Here is a 7630-nt window from a genome sequence, read left to right as displayed (position 1 = left end):
ATCTGATGAAGAAACAAACTCATCCTAATCTTGGATGGTCTGAGGATGACTACATTTTAAGCAAAATATTTATTTTGGGGTGAATCATTCCTTTAATTCAGGGTTATTGCCAAAGACTTTTATTTAAATCTCTCTATGATATCTGCCCCTATTTCTTCCATTTTACTGCCTACCAGGCCGAATCTTTATGTCTGATCACTTAGAAAAGTAATAGCACACTTTAATCTTCCAGTTAGGGGTTGTTTCAAATCACTAACCCTAAGTACAAGCATTCGTAATAGCGATGCTTGACTTGGCAAAGCACCACTAATGTACAGATTTTAGTTTAGTTTCAAAGTCCGTACTTAATTGCTAATATGGGCCATTTAACAAGTGTCCACACAGGCCTACTTTTCTAAAATAGTCACTCAGGTTCCAGCTTCAAGAGAAGGGCTTACAGTCTCCATCCACATGAGGGTAGTAAAGCACTTCGACTGAAGCACAGATCAGATGCTCACATGTCACAAGACCACCATAAAACTGACAAGCATCCATTACTGAAACTGATTGCCCACATTACTAACACATTTGGGGAATGTGGTATTATTAGGGAACTTTGTGGATGAGAGAGAGGATCACAGCTCAGTCTATGAACGTGATCGAATGGCCTCGCAGAAATCAACAGGAGAAATCAGTTAAAGGTGCATGTTTGAATGAATAGTACTTTGGGTAAATATGTTTAAATTGATGTGCACTCGTATGAGATGAAGACTTAAAATATAATTTAAAAAAAATGTATTTTACATGGAGTGAGTGGCCTCATGGGGCAGATGTGTTGAGATCACATGACCACCTGAATTATACTTGCTTTATGTTGATATCCATTTGGACATTGGTCACAAAATAAATAAATCATTGTTTAATAGTGCATTGATTGTTAATGATTTTGTATGAAGCGTCCTCCATGCCAGTAGGTGTCAGTATAAGGCATATTGGCCAACATGACAAAAAATGTGCTCAATTGTATTGAATGTGCACTTATTCTGTACTTAAATTCTTGAAAGTTTATTTTTTAAAAACTGTAGGTGCAGATAACGCAATATTAATGATAAGTGACTTAAAGAGAGACACTTTCATGACTATGGCCTGGTTTCACAGACAGGGCCAGGATTAGACCATAGTTCAATTAGGAGATTTAAGTAATTTTTTATAAACATGCCTTAGAAAAAATCATCACAGGTGTGCATCTTGAGGCAAAACAAAGGCGCTGATATATTTTAAGATTCTTTCCGCTGAAACAGCTCAGACTTATATTTTAGTCTGTGAAACCGGGGGTATGTTTCTTAACACACTTAAGTACACTTTTAAAAAGTGCACTTTGTAATAATATCTAATTCATCTTTTGTTGTGCTTTATAGAAGTACTCTTAGTTTTAAGTGTTGGCTAACATACTAAAGCAAATGTAAAGTACTTAAATATAATTTTAACTGTATTGTGTTATTTTAAAGTTAACATATTTTAAACATACTAAATCACAACTTCGTCATAACAAATGTTATTTAACAAATAAATCTAAGTTTCACTAGAAATTACACTAAAGTCCATTTTAGTTCATAAATGATTGATATTTCACAAGCAATAGAATTATGAAATGACATAAAAATTCACTTAAGTTCTACTTAAGTGTCAAAAATCACTCTAAAGTTAAGCTAATTGCATTTATTTTAAACTTAAGATACAATGCATTTTCATTTAATTGCAGTTAATGTCCAAAAAGGTTACATTCAGTGTATTGTTTTTCACTATATTATCCCCATAATAAGGACTCATTTTAAAAGCATCCTTAAGTGTACTTCTTTTTTATACATAACTTATAAGTTTCACTAGAAATTACACTAAAGTCCATTTTAGTTCATAAATGATTGATTATTTCACAAGCAATAGAATTATGAAATGACATAAAAATGCACTTCAGTTCTACTTAAGTGTCAAAAATCACTCTAAAGTTAAGCTAATTGCATTTATTTTAAACTTAAGATACAATGCATTTTCATTTAATTGCAATTAATGTCCAAAAAGGTTACATTCAGTGTATTGTTTTTCCACTATATTATCCCCGTAATAAGGACTCATTTTAAAAGCATCCTTAAGTGTACTTCTTTTTTCACAAGGGAACATGGACACTTAATGACTGCACCTTTATTTCCAGAGAGAAAACACATGCGTTTTGGACGTCCTCGTCCTTCTTTTCTTGTTGTCTGTTTAGGTGACAGGCTTTACTTGTTTCCTGTCAGACTTAAACTTGTTTTCCCCTCACAACTCTTTTTACCTGCCACCGCAATGACAAAGCCACGCGTGAGAGAGATCATTTCTTGTTTGAAGTTTGCCAGAAGTCACCACGAGTTGTGGTGTTTAGCGGCGACTTCTGTGGCTTCCGAGCCGTACGACGTGACGTAAAGCTCGGTTTGTCCATAAAACTAGATGGTTTTGTTCCCCAGTGTGCGGCGGGACAAGCAGTGAATGAATGGATGGATGGGCAGCTGCCAGGTGGGGTTCGCCTCTCATCCATCCGTCCTGCTTTGCACAGCGGTCTGTGAAGCATGGTTTGTCCATAAAACTAGAGTTTTTAACTAGAGTCCATAAAACTAGCTTGGTTTTGTTCCCCTGTGTGCGGCGGGACAAGCAGTGAATGAATGGATGGATGGGCAGCTGCCAGGTGGGGTTCGCCTCTCATCCATCCGTCCTGCTTTGCACAGCGGTCTGTGAAGCAGCCGCAGTGAAGCTCCACGCTGCTCGGCATACAGAATTAGCCTGACTTTTTAATTAGCTCAGACGCCGCTCTCCATAACACACCAATGACCTTTTCAAACAAAGAAAGTTGAGCGTGCAGCATCATTTCAGTGCCTCCTAAAAATAAAGCCTCTCTCGAAATCTTCAAGAAGTGCAGAGGACCATATGGAGCCCTCGGCTGCTGTCAGCTGTCAATCTAGGAGCATTTCTGTAGATTTACATAAAGTGTCCCCAAAAAGTGTGACAGGAATAGTTCTCCAAAAAAATGAACATTTTGTCATCACTTACGCTCATGTCGCTCCAAACTTCTGTGACTTTCTGTGGAGCACAAAAGAAGATATATTAATAAAAATGTTGTTTTGGACCTCATGGACTGTTTCAGAAACCGTTGAAATATATTCAACTTATTATTTTGAGACAGTTTGATCTGATATTTTATTATCTAAATGCAATGAAATTTTTAACCCTGTAAAGCCTGACATATTAAATATTAGGCAGAATTTTTTTTAATACATGCAGCTATAGAGACCAAATTTCTCTGGATTTACTAAGTATGGGTTTCAGTAAAATGTTAATATTCGATTTATAATACAAAGGTCTGATAACATTTCTTCCAAATTTTATTATTATTATTTTTTGTCACATCTGTGTATATTTTGTGTATATTCTGTGTTTTTATCACTCATATGTGACCCTGGACCACAAAAGCAGTCATAAGGGTACATTTTTTTAAATTGAGATGTACACATCATCTGAAATAATCAAGCTTTCCATTGATGTATGGTTTGTTAGGATCGGACAATATTTGGCCGGGATACAACTATTTGAAAATCTGGAATCTGAGGGTGCAAAAAAAATCTAAATATTGAGAAAATCATCTTTAAAGTTGTTCAAATGAAGTTCTTAGCGATGCATATTGCTAATCAAAAATTAAGTTTTTACACTCTTCAGACGGCGCTGGCATATAGTGCTCAGTCCGCTGTGGGAAACATAACGCATTAAGCTGTGATGCATGCAGCTAGTACTAATGAAGACAGATGATTGTGGCCCGTCTGATCCGTTTCACTCTACGTACCGCTATAAACCTGTCAGCTTTTGCGTGGGAGAGCTGTGTGCATTTTTGTGTTTGAGGGAGATTTTGAATTCATCACTGATCCTCCAGAGTTTTTATTTTCTCTCATCACATGCTGTGTATCAAAGGAAGCACAGAAACTGCATCTGAGGAAGGTGTTTTTACACACCTTTGACTGTAAGATGCTGCTAATGATGCATTTACACAGAAAGATCAAGTATGAATGTAGATCTATTGAATTATGCACAATGTGAACTTGACTACATATTTTATATGCACTTTGAAATATATGCTCTGTTATCATATTGGTAAAGTTTAAGGCTGATCTCTTTAGCATTTGTGCTTGCTCATTTACACAGAACCGAATCGGCATCAGTGCCGTCTGACACTTTGGTGGTTCACGACTGCATATTTCTATGCTGCTTTAATGCAACAGTGCGCGTTTGTACCACATAAATTGCGCACATCCTGAAGTCTTAAGGCAGCTACTCTGTAATTAAAATGACTTGAAATAGATTGCAACATTTTTATATACTTTGTTACATTTACAACATAATTATTATTTTTTTGCATAAATATTAATAAACAGATATTTGCATAAATAATAATTTATTATAATTGAATTTATGTAAAATAATTGCAAAACTATATTAAATTTAAAATTACATATTTAAATGACATATTTTGCCATTTTTAGAAGGCTTACAATCCATGTATTCTTGCACTGAAAAAATATAGATTTTTATTTATATGTAATTAAATAGATTTATACAATTTCACATATCTTACATATTTTATTAATATATTAATTTTACTACATTTTTTTTAAATAGCACGATTATTTACAGTTAATTCATTTTAAATTACATTGACATTTTTATAAATGTCATTTTATTTGACTATGGAAATATAAATTCTATTTATAATATGTCATTAAATATAAATGAATTATGGTAAATTAAATGTAAAATTCAAAATTTTATATAAAATATAATTAGAATTTTTCGTAAAATAATTTTAAACTGCATGTTATGCTTTAGATTTAATTTACATATTTACATTTTTACAAAATGTACATATTTTGTTATAATATACTATAATATTGTATACGTTATAATGAATTACAAATTGTGTGCATTACAAAATTATGCAATTTGTTTAACATTTACATTAAATCCGGTTTTTATTTAAATATAAGTAAATAGTTATAAAGTTATAAAAACATCAAAACACAAAATTACACATTTTTATTAATTTAATTTTATTATTTGAATTTACATATATTACAGGTGGTGTGCATTACAAATTTTTTATTTGTGCATTAATAGTTGTTTTTATTTTTTATTATACTGTACAATTGAAGTTGTTTTGTTGTTATGTGGTCATATGAAAGAGCTTGATTGTCTGCTGGTAGTCTGCACTGCTAACAGTCCTCTCTCTGTGAATGATGAAGTCTGGTCTCTGTGATGTTCAGCAGGAGGCACAGATGCCATCGCTCTGAGCGCCGCTCCTCTGTCCTCCAGCCACCATCCACAGAAAACCACTAACCCTTGAGCCGCTGCAGGTGAGCCGCTGTAATCGTGTGTAACCAAATCTGCCATTTGCTAATCGTCCCGCCAAGAGACTGCAGAGACGTAATTAGCTCCTTCTCTGAGCGGCCCACCCCTCCTGTCCCTTCACGCTCGCTCTCATTGGTCAGCTTGTCCGACCGTCCAATCTCTCTCAAATGTCGTGGCATTTGGCAAATGCTAGTGAATTCTTGTTTGCTGACATTCACCAACTTTTGGGGCGTGTTTTGCGGTCGGCACTGCCCCATAAATATGGATGGCGCTGCGTAAAGCAGTATTTGGGGTTCCCGTCGTCCCACAAATAAGCCGCATGCGGTGTTTAACCTTTTAGCTGGATGCTCTCAAATATGGGTCAGTAATCCAGCAGAATGAGCAGCAGTGAAGCAGAAAAACTGACAGGCCGTCAGGCTCTTCTCCCAGCTGGATGCCTTTGTTGTGTGTGCTTTATTCTCTCGTGTGATATTTAAAACTTAATGTTCCAGATTCATCCTTTGTCACCATGTGTGGCTTCTGTTAAAATGTATAAGGAGTATAATTAATAATTCATTGCAGATTAGAATTGGACTTAATATTGAGTCTCATAACACTTACACAAAAGTTTGGAATGGTTTGGTTTTTCTGATGTTTTTGATGCTCACCGAGGCTGCATTTGTTTAATCAAAAATGCATTAAAAACAGTAATATTATGAAATATTATTATAATTTAAAATAACTGTTTTCTATTTATTTTTTAGACATGTAGTTTATTGCTGTGATGCAAAGCTGAATTTTCAGCATCATTACTCCAGTCTTCAGTGTCCTTCATGATTCTAATATGCTGATTTGCTGCTCGAGAAACATTTCTGATTATTATCAATGTTGAAAACAGTTGTGCTGCTGAAGATTTTTGTGGAAACCGTGATACGCTACCATTCAAAAGCATTCTTTTATTCAGCAAAGATGCATTAAATTGATCAAAAAGGACAGTAAAGACATTTATAGTGTTACAAAACTTTCTAATCATCAAACAATCTTGAAACAAATCATTGATTTATTTTATCATTGAAAACTGGAGTAATGATGCTGAGAATTCAGCTTTGTTCACAGTACTAAATTGCACTTTTAACTATATTAAAACAGAAAATAGTTATTTTAAATTGTAATATTACTTTTTGCTGTATTTTTAATCAGATAAATACAGCATAGGAACATATATTTAAAATATCATAATTATTTCAAACTTTTGACCGGTAGTCTGTTTATTCCCTTTCACCTGTTTTATTATTTATGTATTACTATTAAGTTTAGGGTTAGAGTAAGGTACTTACTAGGATTAGAAGTATAATAAATATACATTTTTATGTCAGCCCATTTCCACCACAGAATATAAAATAAAAAAGGTAATTGTGACTTTTTATTTAATAATATATTTTTATTAATTATATTTATATGTTTGTATTTTTCTCGCAATTCTAATATATAAACTCTAAAAAAACAATTCTGACTTTTTTTCTCCTCACAATAGCAAGTTTAGACCGTATCTCACATTTCTGACTTTTCTTCTTAGAATTCCGTTTATATCTCGAGATTCTGAAAAAAAAAGAAAAATCAGAATTGGGAGGAAAAAAAGTCGCTATTACCTTTATATCTTTAATTTATATTTCCTATTTATACCTTTATATCTTTCTTTATATCTTTCTTTAATCCTGTGGTGTAAACAAGCTTCCAGACATGTTCTTAGTATGACAAACTTTGAAAATTTTCATCAGATTGAAATATATAAGAAATTGATGTTTGTGAAGGAAAATTGTGAACTCGTATAGTATCTTCAAACTTGTGGAATTGCAAAATTTTATTATTATTTATTTATTGTTTATTAATTACTTGTATATTACCACACCTTGTAAATAAAAAAAACCTTTGAAAACAAGCTGTTGCTACAGCAGAAGTGCCAGAAATATCTTTGAATATTGTCTCAGAATATGAAGACAGTTGAGAACCACTGCATTAACAGGCACCACTAAAAAGAGCTGTAAATCAGTGGATTGAAGCGCTGTGATCTTCACAGTTCTCCGTATGACTTCTTCAGTGAGCTTCACTGCGGTGGTGAAGCACACATTAGCTGTGTGTCATTAGCACCGACACAGTGACCATTCATCTTCTCTGTCCCCTGATTGGCTCAGATGACAGGACAGGAAGAGCAGGGCCGTCGCCGTGGGAGCAGGACACAGCTGGCGATGAC

At 34.0% G+C, this 7630-nt stretch overlaps 1 pseudogene; it reads left to right on the top strand.

Annotated features, from left to right (window-relative positions):
• The window catches only part of LOC107601168 (coiled-coil domain-containing protein 149-A-like), a 13197-nt pseudogene extending 5567 nt beyond the window's left edge, over positions 1-7630 (top strand).

The sequence above is a fragment of the Sinocyclocheilus grahami genome, unplaced genomic scaffold, assembly GCF_001515645.1.
Source record: "Sinocyclocheilus grahami isolate Dianchi unplaced genomic scaffold, SAMN03320097.WGS_v1.1 scaffold300.1, whole genome shotgun sequence".
NCBI classification, from domain to species: domain Eukaryota; kingdom Metazoa; phylum Chordata; class Actinopteri; order Cypriniformes; family Cyprinidae; genus Sinocyclocheilus; species Sinocyclocheilus grahami.
This window is presented reverse-complemented; position numbering and strand designations above follow the sequence as displayed.